This window comes from Equus asinus, chromosome 10, assembly GCF_041296235.1.
Source record: "Equus asinus isolate D_3611 breed Donkey chromosome 10, EquAss-T2T_v2, whole genome shotgun sequence".
Taxonomy (NCBI): domain Eukaryota; kingdom Metazoa; phylum Chordata; class Mammalia; order Perissodactyla; family Equidae; genus Equus; species Equus asinus.
The window spans coordinates 63,811,309-63,829,021 of record NC_091799.1 but is presented as its reverse complement, the minus strand read 5'-3'; the positions used below and the strand labels follow the sequence as shown (position 1 = coordinate 63,829,021).

Below are 17,713 nucleotides of genomic sequence, written 5' to 3'. Positions count from 1 at the left end.
AGCGGGAGAGACTAAAGGCTTGGTGATAGGGTGGAATGTTTTTATCTGAGAACATGAACTAAGGAAGGGGTAGTGAGACTACACACAAGGTCCAGACGTACAGCACATGCCAAAAGAAATTACCATGAGTCAGTGGTTCAGAGGGAGAGAGGAGAGTCCAAGTTTAAGCTGAGGTTTCTAGCTGTCACAACCAGAAGATCAAGTATACCATTAACCAAGACAGGGAAGGAAGGCTGGGAAACTGGTCTGGAGATAGGAAAATGAGGAGTCACGGCTCCGGCAAGTCACTGCAAGAAAGACAACCACAGAAGTAATTATTGAGCTACTTTTTTTAAAATCATAAGAAAATACTAAAAAAAAAGTGACTGATAATTTAGGACACTGATTTAGAATAACATAAAGTAGAAAGTAGGAGCCCGGGGAACTTTCTGGTATATAATCTCTTACCTCTTGAATGTTCAAATTCAAGCAATTTATTACGTATTAGTAATAAATGTAATTTAAAGCATAGAAGCCGAACAGTTTTCAGCATTTAGACCAGAAAAATTTTTTGTAATCATGACTATAATTTTACCAGATTATTTTTTAAGATTATACCACATTTTTTCATCTTTATCTCTATCTTTTTCTCTGTTCTTTTATTTTTACTTTTTCTTTCAATAAATTACTTTAATAAATTTGATTTCAGGTAAATTAGGTAAGTGCTAGGAGGAAAAAAAAAAAGCAGAAATCAATGTCACTGACATAAAAAGCTACCACAAGTCACCAGCCCAGAGCTCTATTTCAAGGAAAAGGTTACATAGGAGTCTAATTCGGTGAAGATTTTTTGAGCTCTCTCATGATGTAGTACAGCCATTAGGAATGAGAAGTAGAGATTTTTCTCAATGGGGTCTCTGCTTATCATTCAGGTCCCTACATACAGCTCTGAAACCTAACTCTGAACTTAGATTTAAAATGTCATCTTCTATTTAAATATTTGCCATGTAAAAATTTCTACACCATTCTTTATTATTCGAATATATTCTTTCCAAAAACTTCAGCTTGCAGAGCAAGGATTTCTCATAAGAATCTTTGAAAACACCATTTTTACTAATTTCAGAATACCAGAGAGAATCAAAGATATAGATAGTGACCAATTGGTAGGAAAGCTATTGATGTTATTTTCATTTTAGTATGAGCTTACTATTATTTTTATAGCCACCCTCCTTCACGTGATAAATCTATTCAACGAGTATTTATTGGAAGCATTTGTCACGTGCCAGGCACTAGTACTAGGTGCTGATGGTATTAAGCTGACGAAAACTGAGATAAAGCTCAGAGAAATGTAATTGATCCAATTCTTTCCTTGTAACTTGGAATTAAATGAATAAAGAAGCTTAAGCAATTTCTTCTAACCTCTAATCCTCCAATTTCCCCTTCTCATTCTTTCCTTCATAGTCCCATACTGGGTGAGAGGAAAATTAACTAGTTACATGAGAACCAGAGAGGTGTAATCCTCATAAAAGAAAAGGCCGTATATAACAATTCTGAAAGCCTGAGAAAATCCATGGGAATGTTCTAATAGCCTGAAGTCTTGCCTGTGCTAACCTGGTTTTCAGATAAGACCATGGGAAATGTCATATGAACAGCTCAATATGTCATTTCAAATGAAGCGCAGCACTTAAATGGCCTCAAACTGAGATAGATGTTGCACATACTTTTACATGTAAAGTGAAGATACAACCTCTGCTCTAAAGAAACATGAAATAATTGGAGAGAATGGTACACAGCATTAAGAAGGGCGAAGCACCTAAAGACTATGATCTATGCCCTAATTGCAGGAGCAGTAGAAACTTGAGCTGAATGTTCTAAGATAATATTTAGATAAGCAGAGGAGATATGGAATGAGGAAATGGATTCAAGGGAAATTCCTGGGGAAAGAGCACAAGGAAAGGCACAGAAGCAAGAATAAACACATCTAGTTCCAAAATTGGAAGTAGAAGCCCAGAGAGAAACACCCCACTGGTACTTGGTGTACCAGGCTCCCCCTAGAGGAGAAACACTGACATTAATTTGCACTACAGCATGGTCTAGAGAGGGGCCATCAAGCCTCCACATGGAAGTCAGCATCAAAACTGTGCTCTCAGATTGCTGGAGAAGATGACCCGATAAAACAGAAATCAGGAGAAGACGTTGTGAAACCCAGATGGTCTCTAAGGTGCAGAATTCTGGTGGAATGCTGACAAAAGGCCCTGGAGATGCTAGACTGAAGTGTTTGTCACCAATCCATACACTTATTCATTCACTGTTTATTTACCAAACTTTGGTTTATGTTACAAAGTTTCCCTAGGCAAATATGCATGCAGAAAATGAATGGCAATCTTTTAAACCTGACATTTCCTTCAAAGTTTGGAATTATAGCTTCTCCGACCCACTGGTGATTAGGTGTATACTGGGCAATTTGCCACATACAACCCGGGAAGTAAAGTAGAAAAAACGGTAAGAACTCAGAATATGGAACTGTGTCAGTTAAACAAGAACCCCCATCTGGTTCTGGAAGGAAATTGAATCCATAAAAGAAAAATGCTGCAAGTATATAAAGAATTTAATTATTAACTGAAGCCCTTTAAAAATTGTATTATGATAGAGAGATCTCATCAAGATGGCAGCACAGGCAGACTCTGAACTCACTTCCTTCCACAAATACAACAAGGTTACAACTATTTTTGGAAGAAGTACCCTGGAGAGAAAACTGAAAACTAGATGAAAAGAACCCCCACAACAAGGAATAGTCCTTACTGAGGTGGAAGAGGCAGAAATTCCTTCTGGAGAGAAAAAAAGCCACCTTCATCAGCCCCAGAGATTCACAGCTGGCCAGGCGGGAGCCACCCTAAGGTATGCAGCCCTTCCTGGAGGAGTGAGGACCTGAGCAGGTGCCCATTACTGCTATAAGCACCCTTCAGACTCAGTACAACTGAAGGTCCTACTATCTGGCTTCACTGGCTATTAACTGCAAGGAGAATACCCCCAGAAAAGCTATCAGAGGAAAGCCAGAAAAACCCAGCTCTTAAAGGGCCAGTGCACAAATTCACCCATCTCAGAGAGCAACCTAAAACCACCAAAAGGAAGGCTGCACAGTGCTTTGGTAGAAAGAGACTCACCTGGTGGTCTCTGTGTGCATTTCAGGGAGAGATGAGACCTTTCCAGAGACTGAGACATTGGCGGCAGCCATTGTTGTGACCCAGTACAGGTGTGCTGACAGAGACACTGGCAGACGCTGTTGAAGTTCTTCCCATGGCCTGATAGCCCAGAGGTCTGCCACACCCACTAGAGTGCAGATTAAATCCAGTTCAGCCAGGGCAGATGGCTGGTCCTGGGGACCAGCCTCACTCAACAGCAAGCCCTTGGGCTACTTGTCAGCCTGGATGGACTGGATGCCTTAATCTTCTACAGGCAGGCAGGTGTGTCCACCTCTGTGGGGCAGGGCATGTGTGAGGACCCAGCGGGCTGTGGGGGGCAATGGAGGAGAGGTAGGTGCCTGTGCAGTGGGGCAACTGGATATGCTCCAGGGGGTCGGGAAGTGTGCATGGGCTGGGACTGTGTTGACAGTGCATGTGGACCTGGGGGGGTGGGGCTTGCCAGTGGCAGGAGACTTGTGCTTCACAGGCAGCCATGGGGAGTGTCACTCCTGCCTGCCAAGCCCTGAAATAGTTGAATAATCCCATGCCTAGGGCCATCCCTACTCAGCTGCAATCCTAAGAGAGCTGACAACAGCCTTGCAGGCCTGAGGCCTACGGCAAATATAAGCCCCTGAGCCTAGCAATCAGCTACACTGAGTACCTACCCAGTTAACAGGAAAACTGCAACAGGATTGTGCTATTAGACCTTGTACCCAATGGTGCTGAGGCTCCCCAAAACCGATTTACAAACAGTCAGTGAGAGAGAGAGACTAGATTCCATAGGTACCTGCAGTAAGAGGAACCCTGCCACAGCAGAACACACACAAGTAGTCCACACAGGGATCACTCCTGGATCATGTGGACTGGTGATGAGAGGGAAGCACACTGCTGGGCCTCAAAAGGGATCTCTTACATAAGGCCATTTCTCCAAGATCAGGAGACATAGCTGACTCAACAAATACATAGATATAAGCACAGAGAAAGAGGCATAATGAGGAGGCAAAGGGATACATTCCAGGACAAAATCCCAGAAAAAGAACTCAATGAAACAGAAATAAGCAATCTACCTGACAAAGAGTTCAAACAAAAACTCATAAGGATGTTCACTGATATTTGGAGAAGACTGGATGAACACACACAGTGAGAACATCAACAAAGAATTGGAAAATATAACAAAGGACCAATCAAAAATGAAGAATACAATACTGGAAATGAAAAATTCACTAGAGGGACTCAATAGATGATACAGAAGAATGGCTCAGTGAGCTGGAATAAAGACTAGAAGAAATCACTCAAGCTGAACAGATAAAAGAAAAAAGAATTAGGCAGAATAAGAACAGTCTAAGGGACCTCTGGGACAATATCAAGCACATTAACATTCATATTATATGCGTCCCAGAAGGAGAAGAGAGAGACAAAGGAGCAGAGAATCTATTTGAAAAAATAATAGCTGAAAACTTTCCTAACCTAAGAAAGGAAACAGACCTCCAAATACAGGAAGCACAGAGAGCACCAAACAAGACGAACACCAACAGGCCCACACCACGACACATTATAATTAAAATGTCCCAAATTGAAGATAAAGAGAGAATTCTAAAAGCAACAAGAGAAAGGCAACAAGTGACATAGAAAAGAAAGCCCATAAGGCTATCAGCAGACTTCTCAGCCAAAACCCTACAGTTACAACAGAGTGCCATGGCATATTTAAAGTGCTGAAAGGAATAAACCTACAGCCAAGAATACTTTATCCAGCAAGGTTATCATTCAGAATGGAAGGAGAGATAAAGAGTTTCCCAGACAAGCAAAAATTAAAGGAGTTTATCACCAAGAAACCAGTTCTACAGGAAATGCTGAAGGGACTTATTTAAGTGAGAAAGAAAAGAACATAAATAGGGATAAAGAAAATTATCAAAAACAAACAAATAAACAAACAAAAAACCAGGCAATAAAATCACTGGTACAGGCAAAAATGTAGTAAAGGTAGCAGATCAACCACCTATGAGATAATATGAACATTAAAAGACAAAAGTACTAAAATTACCTATTTCAATGATAAGAGGGTAATGGATAGACACACAAAACAAGAGATTAGATATGATTTCAAAAACGTAAACTGTGGGAGGAGAGGAGTAAAAGAGTAGAGCTTCCAGAAAGAGGTCAAGCTAAAAAGATTATCAACTCAATATAGATTACTATATACATAGAATATTATATAGGAACCTCATGGTAATCACAAATGAGAAATCTATAATAAGTAAACAAATAAGAAAGAGTAAATCAAATGTATTACTAAAGAAAGCCATCAAACCACAAGGGAAGAGAGCAAGAGAAGAAGAAAGGAACAGAGAAGAACTACTAAAACACCCAAAAAAAGTAAAAAAATGGCAATAAATACATTTTTATCAATAGCTACTTTAAATGTCAATGGACTAAATACTCCAATAAAAAGGCATAGGGTGGCAAATTGGATAAAAAAAAAAAACAAGACCCATATATATGTTGCATACAAGAGACACTCTTTAGACCTAAAAACACTCACAAACTGAAAGTGAAAGGATGGAAAAAGACACTCCATGCAAATGGCAAAGACAAGAAAGCAGGGGTAGCAATACTTATATCAGACAAAATAGACTTTAAAACAAAAACTGTAACAAGAGACGAAGAAGGGCAGTACATAACGATAAAGGGAATAATCCAACAAAAGGATATAAAACTTGTAAATATCTATGCACCCAACATAGGAGCACCTAAATGTATAAAGCAATATTTAACAGACATAAAAGGAGAAATAGACATCAACACAATAATAGTAGGGGACGTTAACACTCCACTTACCCAATGGATAGATCTTCTAAAAAGAAGATCAATAAGGAAACACTGGCCTTAAACGACACCTGAGAGGAGATGGACTTAGTAGATATATGTAGAACATTCCATCCAAAAACCACAGAATACACATTCTTTTCAAATGCACATGGGACATTCTCCAGGCTTGATCACATATTAGCCCACAAAACAAGTCTCAATAAGTTTAAGAAAACTGAAATAATCCCATGCATGTTTTGTGACCACAAAGGTATGAAACTAGAAATCAACTACAGGAAGAAAATCAGAAAAGCCACAAATATGTGGAGATTAAACAAAATGCTACTGAACAACAATTGGGTCAATGAAGAAGTCAAAGGAGAAATAAAAACATACCTGGAGACAAAGGAAAATGAAAATATGATGTGCCAAAATCTATGGAATACAGCAAAAGCAATTCTAGGAGGGAAATTTATAGTAATTCAGGCCTACCTCACCACCAAGAAAAATCCCAAACAATCTAACAGTGCCCTTAAAGGAACTGGAAAAAGGACAGAGCCCAAAATCAGCAGAAAGAAGGAAATAATAAAAATCAGAGCAGAAATAAATGGAATAGAGACTTAAAAAACAATAGAAAAAATTAATGAAACCAAGAGCTGGTTCTTTGAAAAGATAAACAAAATTGACAAACCTTTAGCTAGACTCACCAAGAAAAAAAGAGAGAAGGCTCAAATAAATAAAATCAGAAACGAAAGAGGAGAAATTACAACATACACCTCAGAAATACAAAAGATTATAAGAAAATACTATGAAAAGCCATATGCCAACAAATTGGATAATCTAGAAGACATGGATAAATGCTTCATATCATACGACCTTCCAAAACTGGACCAAGAAGTAGAGAATTTGAATAGACCGATCACCAGTAAGGAGATTGAAACAGTAAACTAAAACTTCCCCAAAAATAAAAGTCTAGGACAAGATGGCTAACCTGGTAAATTCTACCAAATACTCAAAGAAGGTTTAATACCTATCCTTCTCAAACTGTTCCAAAAAGTTGAAGAGGAGGGGAGGCTTCCTGACTCATTCTACAAAGCCAACATTATCCTGATACCAAAAGCAAACAACGACAACACAAAAAAAGAAAATTACAGGCCAATATCACTGAAGAATATCAATGAAAAAATCCTCAACAAAATACTAACAAATTGAATACAACAATACATTTAAAAGATCATACATCATGATCAAGTGGGTTTTATTCCAGGGATGCAGGAATGGTTCAACTTCCACAGATCAATCAACGTGATACACCACATTAATAAAATGAAGGATAAAAATCACATGATCATCTCAATAGATGCAGAGAAATTGACAAGATACAGCATCCATTTATGATAAAAACTCTAAATAAAATGAATGTAGAAGGACAATACCTCAACATAATAAAGGCCATATATGACAAACCCACAGCAAATATTCTCAATGGAGAAAAACTGAAAGCTGTCCCTCTAAGAACAGGAACCAGGCAAGGATGCCCACTTTCACCACTCTTATTTAACATAGTATTGGAAGTCCTAGCCAGAGCAATCAGGCATGAAAAGAAATAAAATGGATCCAAATTGGAAAAGAAGAAGTGAAGCTATCACTATTTGCAGATGACATGATTTTATATACAGAAAACTCTAAAGAATCCACCAAAAACTTTTATAAATAATAAATGAATACAGTCAAGTCGCAGGATACAAAATCAACATACAAAAATCAGTTGTGTTTCTATACACTGACAATGAAGTAGCAAAAAGAGAAATTAAGAATATAATCCAACCTATAATTGCAACAAAAAGAATAAAATACCTAGGAATAAACTTAACCAAAGAGGTGAAAGATCTGTACACCAAAAACTATAAAACATTGTTGAAAGAAATTGAAGAAGACACAGAGAAGTGGAAAGATATTCTATGATCTTGGTTTGGAAGAATCAACATAGTTAAAATGTCCGTACTTCCTAAAGCAATCTACAGATTCAATGCAATTCCTATCAAAGTCCCAACAACTATTTTCACAAAAATAGAACAAAGCTTCCTAAAATGTATATGGAACAACAAAAGACCCGGTGCTGTGGTAGGCGTCCCACATATAAAGTGCAGGAAGATGGGCACAGATGTTAGCTCAGGGCCAGTCTTCCTCAGCAAAAAAGAGAAGGATTGGCAGCAGATGTTAGCTCAGGGCCAATCTTCCAAAAAAAAAAAAAGCAGGCAAAAGATCTGAACAGAGGTTTCTCCAAAGAATATATATGGATGGCCAACAGGTACATGAAAAGATGTTCAACATCATTAGCTATCAGGGAATTGCAAATCAAAACTATAATGAGATATCTCCTCACTCCAGTCAGAATGGCTATAATTAACAAGACAGGAAACAAGAACTGTTGGAGAGGATGTGGAGAGATGGGAACCCTTGTACACTGCTGGTGGGAGTGTAGACTGGTGCAGCCACTATGGAAAGCAGTATGGAGATTCCTCAGAATATTAAGAATAGATCTACCATATGATTCAGCTATTCCACTGCTGGGCATTTATCCAAAGATCAGGAAAACACAAATGTATAAAGATACATGCACTCCTACGTTCATTGCAGCCTTATTCACAATAGCCAAGACTTGGAAGCAACCTAGGTGCCCATATCAAGGGATGAATGAATAAAGAAGATGCAGTATATATACACAATGGAATACTACCCAGCCATCAAAAATGATGAAATCCGGCCATTTGTGACAAGATGGATAGACCTTGAGGATATTATGCCAAGTGCAATAAGTCAGAGGGAGGAAGTCAAACACCATATGATCTTACTCATAAGTAGAAGATAAAAACAACAACCAACAAACACATAGCAACAGAGATTGCATTGGTGGTTACCAGAGTGGAGTGGTGGACGGAGGAGGGCAAAAGGGGTGACTAGACACATATGTGTGGTGATGGATTATAATTAGTCTTTGGGTGGTGAACATGATGTAATCTACACAGAATTTGAAATATATTACAATCTACACCTGAAAGTTATATAATGTTTAAATCCAATGTTACTGCAATAAAAATTAATTAATTAATTGGTAAAAAAATTATATTGTGATAGCTTAGAAGAAGAAAACATATCATTCAACCTAATTAGATACTCCTTCTCCACTTATTTTTGGTCCTCTTTTTCCAGATACCCTCTATAAGAAGCTGAGAACTGTGATAAACAGAGAATCAACTATCTATAATGTGATCTGTATATTTCTAACAGTTCCAGCTACCTCAAAACTTTTCTCTCACTGATTTGCCATGGAAAGCTCCTTTCTTCACACTACAGGGAATTTTGTTTATTAATATATATTTTTTTTTCCCCAGAAAGGCACACCATTCAGAGCCTGGAGCCCTTAGGCCACTGTATTTCTCAACAAGTGAGTGTCAATGCCCATCCTCCAGAGTGTCTGAGAGTGTGAAATCCATGGTGATGTCTTCCATGTGGGGGTGAAACTCCACGGCATTGTTTATTTATATTTATTGAGCATAGACTATAATACAGACACTGGGCTTGATGCTAAGGACACAGTGGTGAACAAGATAATCCCTACCCTTATGGAGCTGGTGAGGAAGATAAACCAGGAAAGAGAGAATTGAAGTTCATTGTGATAATTGTAACAGTGGGGATCATCAAAGTTTGTAATTCAGCCTTGAGAGGAGTGTAATCAAGGAAAATCAAGGAATCTGTTCAGAGGTGGTATCTTAGCAAAACGGAGAATAAGGATTAGGCACAGGGAAAATGCACAGACACTCTAAGTAGAGGCATCACCTATTCAAAGGCTTTGAACCTACAGAGAAAATGGTACATACGAAAAATGCATCCAGTTTAAGGTGGAGAGAATTCCTGGAAAGGTGAGCAAGCACTGACCGTTAATGGTTTTAAAGTCATATTAAGGAGTTTAGACCTAATTCTGAGTGCAATGGAGAATCACTGAAGAGCTTTAACGATGAGAAAGTGACAAGAATAAATACTCTGAATACCGTATGGAAATAAGTAAGAGAAGGCTAGCCTGAAGGCAGAGAAATGAGTTACGACACTGCAATTTAAGATATGATGAAGACCTCAAGCAGAGTAGTGGCAGTCTCAATAGAGACAAATACACGGATTCAAGAGTGGTAGAATCCACAGATCCTAACAATAAGTTCCATTTGGAGTGGAAAAAAGGGGAAAGAGTCGAGCATGACTACCAAGCTACATCACTGAGATAGAGAATGCAGGAGGAGATGCAGATGTGGTGAGAAGAGTTCTATTTTGGGCACACTGAGTTTGAGGTGACTTTGAGAAATCTAAGGAAAGATGTCCACTCAATGACAGCTCAGAGAGTGATCTGAACTGGTCGTGTAGAGTTGAAGTTATCTGCACATGGGTGTTTCTCCTTGGTAACTTTGGAATAGCTAAGCATGCCCGGTCAGAATGTGTGAAATGAGAGAGGTGCTCTGAAGACATTGGTCTCAGGCATTGTCTCAGAAGATAGTTACAAGATCCATATTACCTCAAGGGGAGGGGTCTAAACCTCTCCCAGTACACAGGAATGATTAGTTCACCTCATTAGCTAATTTCTGGTTGGGAATGAAAAGCAAAACTCTGAAAGATACTGAGTAGGCAAATGTTGATGGGTAGAAAGGTACAAGATGAAGATAGAAAGCAAGGTGTTCAACATTGGTTCTAGAAAATAAGGACTAAAACCATCACAATTGGGATTCTTAGACAACTGAGGAGCGACTTAAAGTCAATGACCATCAAATTAAAGAGAATGAATATGTGCTCTTCAATGACTTCTCAACCTCAGGTACAAAATACTAGGAAAGATCATTCAGATTTCATGTGCTATTGGCAGTCTCATGTAGAGCTATCTAGATTGGTTGTTCTCAACTTTGGTTACATTCTCACTTGGGAAGTTTTAAAACTACAAATGTCCAGTTGTCCTATAAACCCTTATTACTCAAATTGTGGTCAACCACCAGCATCATTAGGATACTTTGGAAGTTTGTTAATAATCATCTCAGGCGCCATATGAGACCATGAATCAAAATCCGTATTTTTGTAAGATTCTCCAGGAGCTTTATATCCCATTAAAGTTTGAGACACACTGCCTTGCAATCACTTGAAGGGCATGTTAAAACATAGACTGCTAAGTCAGGAGTGGGGATTGTGAATTTGCATTTTTAACAAGTTCCCAAGTGATGTTATGACTACTCTAGGTCTGAGACCACATTCTGAGAACTTCTGCCATAAACCAATTAAGTCAGAATCTCCTAGGAGGGCCCCAGGCATCAGTATATGTTAAAGCTCTCTAAATGATTCTAATTTGTAGCCAATGCTGACAACAACCAGTAAAGATATTTTTCTGCTCCTAATGATATAAACAAGGAAATGAACATGAGAAGCAACTTATCTATCCTCTAAACACCAACTTAAACTTATGACTAAAGTGTTCTTTAATATAAGATGAATTTTGATTAATCAAGGAAGAAAGAAAAACACTGCTCCATCTTTAGTGACTCATTTCCAGAGAAATGTTTGGTTACTATTGAGAAAAACGATCACCAGAAGTAATCATTATCTTGCTCATTACAGTAACCATCAACTCAATTTATTAACTTCATTGTCTCGTGATTCTTATTTAGTTGGGTATTGGCATTTTGAAGGCCACAATATATACTTTTAACCATATTTTTTACAGAAGGAATGCTGGATAAATCATTGTTTCCAATCAGCCTGTGAAACCAATTTTTTCTTCTTTCTTCTTGCTTTAGGTTTATTTTTACATTCTTTTTCTAGGTTCTTGAGGTGGGAGTTTAGATTACTGACTTGAGAGGTTTCCTCTTTTGTAATATATGCATTTAGTATTATAAATTTCCCTCTCAGAACTTTAGCTGTGTCCCACAAATTATATGTTGCATTTTTACTTTTATTCAGTTGAATATATATTTTTATTTCCCTTGAGATTTCCTCTTTGACCCACAGATCATTTAAATGTGTGTTGCTTAGTTTCCAAGCAAAATTGTTTGTTATTGATTTCCAGTTTAATTCCATTGCAGTCAGAAAGCCACCTTTATGATTTCAGTTATTTTTTTAACTGGTTGAAGTTTTTTTTTGTCTTAGAATATGGTCTATATTGGTATAAATTGTGTAGACACTTGAAAAAATGTGTATTTTGCTGTTATTGAGTGGAATGTTCTCTAAATGTTGATTAGATCCTGTTGGTTGATGGTGGTGTTGAGTTTTTGCATATCCTTGATGATTTCCTAACTAGTTGTTCTATCAATTATTGAGAGAGATGTTGAAGTTTTCAACTGTAATTGTGGATTTATCTATTTCACCTTTCAGTTCTATGAGTTTTTGTTGCCTTCTTTTCAGCTCTTTTATTTGCTTCATACACATTTAGAAATGTCTTCTTTGTAAAGAGACTATTTTACCATTACATAACAACTTTGTCTGTCTCTGGTAATTTTCTTTGCTCTGAAGTCTATTTTATCTGATATTAATATAACCACTCTTGCTTTCCTCTGATTAATGCTAATGTGATATATTTTTTAATCTCTTTATATTCAACTTACCTATGTAATTGTATTTGAAATAAGTTTCTTCTAGACAACATATAGGTAGGTCACATGTTTTGTTCACAATGTCAATCTCTGTTTTTTTAATTGCTGCGTTTAGACTTTACATCTAATGTACCAATTAATACACCAGGGCTTAAGTCTGCCATTTTATTATTTGTTTTCTGTTTGTTTTCTCTGTTTTCTTTATCCTATCTTCCTTTACGTTACTTGAACATTTTTTAGAATTCCATTTTGATTTATCCATAGTGCTTTGGAGTATATCTTTTTGTACAGCTGTTTTAGTGGTTGCTCTAGAATTACATTATATATACGTAACTTATCTCGGTCTACTGGTGTTGTCATTTTATGACTTCAAATGAATTACAGAAACTTTCTCTCCCTAACATTCCTTTCCCCTCCTGCATTTATAATTGTCAAATATTTCCTCTACATACATTTAGAACCACATCAGATATGTTATAAATTTTGTCAATTATCAAACATAATTTAGAAAATTCAAGAAGAGAAGGAAAGTCTATTGCATTTATACATATTTTTGCTTATCATCTTCTTTCTCCTTCCTGATGTTCCAAGGTTCCATTATTTCCTTTCTGCTAAGAAAACTTCCTTCAGTCATTCTTTTAGGATAGGTCTGCTCATGACAAATCCCTTTGCTTTTATCTAAGAATGTCTTGATTTCCTCTTCATTCCTAAAGAGGGGGTTTTTGCTGGATATAGGATTTTGGATTGATAATTCTTTTCTTTCTGTGTGTAAAGAAAAGTGTGGCATTTCCTTATGCCTTCCATGGTTTCTGATGCCATTCAAATGGATTCCCCTTATCAGTAAGGTGTCATTTTTCTCTGGCTGCTTTCAAGATATCCTTTTTGTCTTTAGTTTCCAGAAGTTACTTCTGAAATGTCTTTGTGTGGATTGCTTTGGGGTTATGTTTGAGGTTTACTTAGCTTCTTGAAAATGCAGGTTTACAGCTTTTGCCAAATTTGAGAAATACTGAGCCACAATTTCTTCAAGTACTTTTTCAGCCCATCTCTCTTTCTCTTCTCTTTCCAGACTCTGATGACATGAACATTATAGATCTTTGGTTATAATCACATAGGTCCCTGAGAGTATTTTCATTTCTTTGTTTCCAGTGTATGTTCTCTCTGAGTTTGGACTGTATAATTTCTGTTGTTCTTTCTTCCAGTTCACTGATTTTTTTTTGTCTCCTCTATTCTGCCTATCCACTGAACTTTTTGTTTCAGTTACTGTATTCTTCAGGTCTAAATCTTCCATTTAGCTCATATTTATATCTTTTATGTTTTTGCTGAGACTTTTTATTTCTTTATTGAAGGTTTCTGTTTTTTTTTCATTTGTTTCAAAAGTGTTCAGAATTGCTCATTGAAGCATTTTACCATGGCTGCTTTAAAATCTTTGTCAGGTAATTCTAAGATCTCTGTCATCTCAGTATTGGTATCTATTAATTGCCTTTTATTTTCAGTTTGTGATCTTCCTGTTTGTTGGTATGACAAGTGATTTTTAATTGAAACCCGTACTTTTTCTATGTTATGAGACATTTAAAGACTCATTATGAGACTCAGTGTCTTATTTAAACCTTCTGTTTTAACTAGATTTCTCTGATGCCAATGTGCTACTGTCTCATGATTGCCATGTGAAGGCAGAAGTCCAGGTTCCCCACTTAGGATCCTAGGAGGAGGCTCCTCATTTCTGTTGGGTGGAGATGGGAGTTCTGAGAGTTCCACCTCCCAACATGGTCTCCACTTTGGTGGGCTTGGCTTTGTTATTGCTAGGCAATGGTGAAAGTCTTGACTGTTCACCAGGCCTCCTCTGACGACAGCCCACTGTGGCAGGGGAGAAGGACCTTATTACTGCTAGGTGGGTTTGGAAGTCCAAGCTTTTCATGTGGTTTCTATTGTCCCTTGGGGGGGGGGGGGGACCAAAGTGGAAATATAAGTCCTGGTCCCCTACTTGGCCTTTTCTGACATTATCCTAGTGAGGCTATTGGGGTACCTCATTACAGCATCACAAAGATGAAAATCTAGGACTCCCACTTGGGCTTTGTTGGCATGGGTGTAAGTAGCTCCAGAGTTTTTTCTCTGTTGTTTGCCTAGAGTAGAGCAGCTATTGTCTAAATGTTTTTTGTCTTGCTAGACTGCCCCTTTCCTTTCCTCTGGCTAGAGAGAGCAAAGTTTTGTTGAGGACATTTTTGTCTATGCCCTTTGGCATCTTTGGGTTGCCAGCTTCTTCAGCTCTAAGTCTGAGATACATGAGGAAAAAAGAAAACCCAAAGAACTCACCTCACCATGTTGTTCTTTGGGTCTCAAGGTCCATAGCCAGGCTGCCTTCTTTGTTCCGCCTTTCAGAGTATTCTTATTTTATATATATATATATATATATATATATATATATAATGTCTAGGATTTTTAGTTGTACTCAACAAAAGGAATAGTGGAAAAGTAAGCATAGTCCATCTTCCTGGAAACAGGAAGCCTTTAATATGATGAATGAACTAATGAATACAAGAAAAAGTTATCCCTTGGAGAATAGAAATTATCTGAAAACATTGCTAAATCACTACCAATGGCTAAAATACAATAAGGAGGTGAGGGAATTTTCAAGAAGCAAATCAGGAACAAGAGGAAAATGAAGTTGCAGACAGAATCTGAGGCAGGGAGAGCTGTACCTCATGGCCTTAGGCTCACATGACCAAGTGTCAGAGACTGTGGGAACCCCTAGCATGTAGTGGTGGGAACAGGATGCTTCACAGGCCTGGGGAAGTTACTTAACCCCTCCTCATTAAATAACATCAACTTCTGCTCCCTCCCCTCCTCACACCCAACTCAGGCTGCAGCCAGATCAAGCAGTTTGCTACTCCCCTAATATCCCCAAATCTCTCCCAACTCAATGCCTTTGTACACATGGTTCCCACTGCCTGGAATGCCTTCTTCCTCTTTCCTTTTTATCCCACCTGGCAAACTCCTATTCATTCCTGAAAACCAACTTTAATAATGCTTTTCTCTTGATTTTCCCAATAACTCTAGATCCTATGAACCATTATAGTTCTTTACTGTCTCCATCTTCCCCTACTGGGCTGTAAGATCTTCAAGTGCAGGGTTGTACATTATTCATCTTTATAGCCTTAGGGCTGTTGAAAAAGGTGGACTATGAACTCTAAGAGACTTGAATTCAAACTTTAGCTTCATGATTTCTCAATTGTGTGACTTTGGATAGTTTACTTTAAATCTTGCCAACTACTTGGACTAAGAATAGTTTATAGTTTGCAGAGGTATTGATCTTGTCAACCCTCAGGATGGATGGGTGAGACACAGAGCCACAAAAGGCCCTAGGCTACTGACCTATGATTAATCTCCAGTGCCTTGCAAGTATGAACATCATTTCTGTGTGTGATACAGACCAGGAAAGTTTTATAAGCACTAAATAACTTAACTGACTGGTTTGTGCATATGGAAGTTATTGATGATGATATCTAACCCAGAGGATTATTAGAAGGATTTATACATGTTAAAGGGCCCAACTAGCACAAAGGCTGGGACGTGGTTGGCACTCAACAAATGTTAGTTCTATTCATCTTCTTTTTATTTTTTTCTCTTTAAAGGCTTTTCTCCACTTTCTGTTTTCTTTCTGTTCTTCCTTTTTTTCTAGATATTCTTCATAATTTCTATGCTGCTTCTACTTCCTCTCTTTTCTATTTCTTTTACTTTTCTTTACCCTAGACCACTCTTCCCTCTATACTCATTCTATCCTCATTCAGACTCAGGAAGACATATTTCAAAGATCTGGCTTTCCTCTACTCACTATGTATGCATACCAACCCTGTACCATCACCCCCAAATATGCCAACTTTGAATGTTGAGAAAGCTTTATCCAGAATTATTCTAAATGACAAAAAATCTATGAGAAGAATTGATTTTCACAGAGGTTAGATCTCATTAAGGACAGTTTTAAAACCAGCAAAAATCAGGCAAGATAAGTAAAAGAAAGGGAAAATTGAAAAAATTAAGAACAAAAGAAAAGAGATTATATTGCACCAGAAATAACATTGTTTCAAGTAACGTCTCTCAATATGTGAAACAAAGAAGTCATTATTTCTGGAATGAAGTATCTAAACTGATTGAAATTCATGTGATATAGCAATAAATCTCTTAAAAGAGGGAGAGAGGAGAGACCTAAAAATATATATTCCCAAAAGTGAGTCCTAAGAAACATTAGTCACCCAAGACGATTCAAGAAAAAAGGATTGCATGATGAAAAACACCTGGGATACACTGCATTTGATCTCTACTTTGTGGATGGAGATTGAAGATGGTATTAGCATATTATAAGTTGGAAGTCCCATAGTAACTTGTCTAATTTTGTCTGATATAGAGCTTCCAAGGCTTCAGTGGTAGTGGAACCATTCTTTTTCTTTAAAGTAGCATCTCATAGAAATTATGAGCAGCTCTGGTTTAGAAACCACATGGAGACAATCATCACAAAAAATTTATCCTCTTGATTCATTCATTACTGAATCATTATAGAATGCCCAGTATGTGCCAGGCACGAGGATATTGTGACATTAATGAGTAAAACAAGAAAAATCCCTGCCCTCATGGACCTCATATGCTAGTAGGCTAGGGGAAGACAATACGCCTAATAAATAACTAAACTGTATATCAGGTTAGAAGGTGGTAAGTACTGTGAAGAATAAATAGTGTAGTGAGATCAGGGTTGCAATTTTATTATTTTTTTATTTATTATTTTTTCATGTATTTCTTACTGAGGAAGATTTGCCCTGAGCTAACATCTGCTGACAATCTTCCTCTTTTTGTACATGAGCTGCTGCCACAGCATGGCCACTGACAGACAAGTGGTGTAGGTCCATACCTGGGAAGTGAACCCGAGCTGCCAAAGCAGAGTGTGCCAAACTTAACCACTAGGCCACCAGGACTGGCCCAGGATTGCAATTTTAAATAAGAGAGTTATGGCAGGCCTCAAAGAGAGGGTAATGTTTGTGCAAACAATTGAAGATGATGACAGAATGAGGCAAGTAGATATCTTAAAGGGAAAACTACCCCAGGCACACTTAGAGCCAGTCAAAATGCTCTAGAATGGAAACA

The 17,713-nt window shown here is 37.7% G+C and overlaps 1 protein-coding gene across 5 annotated transcripts in view; it reads right to left on the bottom strand.

Annotated features, from left to right (window-relative positions):
• PDE4D (phosphodiesterase 4D) overlaps positions 1-17,713 on the bottom strand; it is a 1,407,338-nt gene that overhangs the window by 1,120,832 nt on the left and 268,793 nt on the right. The window contains exon 3 of one of the 5 annotated variants that reach the window (XM_070519633.1): positions 124-287. The exons of the other annotated variants lie outside the window; for them this stretch is intronic. The gene's annotated coding sequence lies outside the window, so the exon portion shown is untranslated. The remainder of the gene's footprint in view (positions 1-123; positions 288-17,713) is intronic. 5 annotated transcript variants of the gene reach the window in all.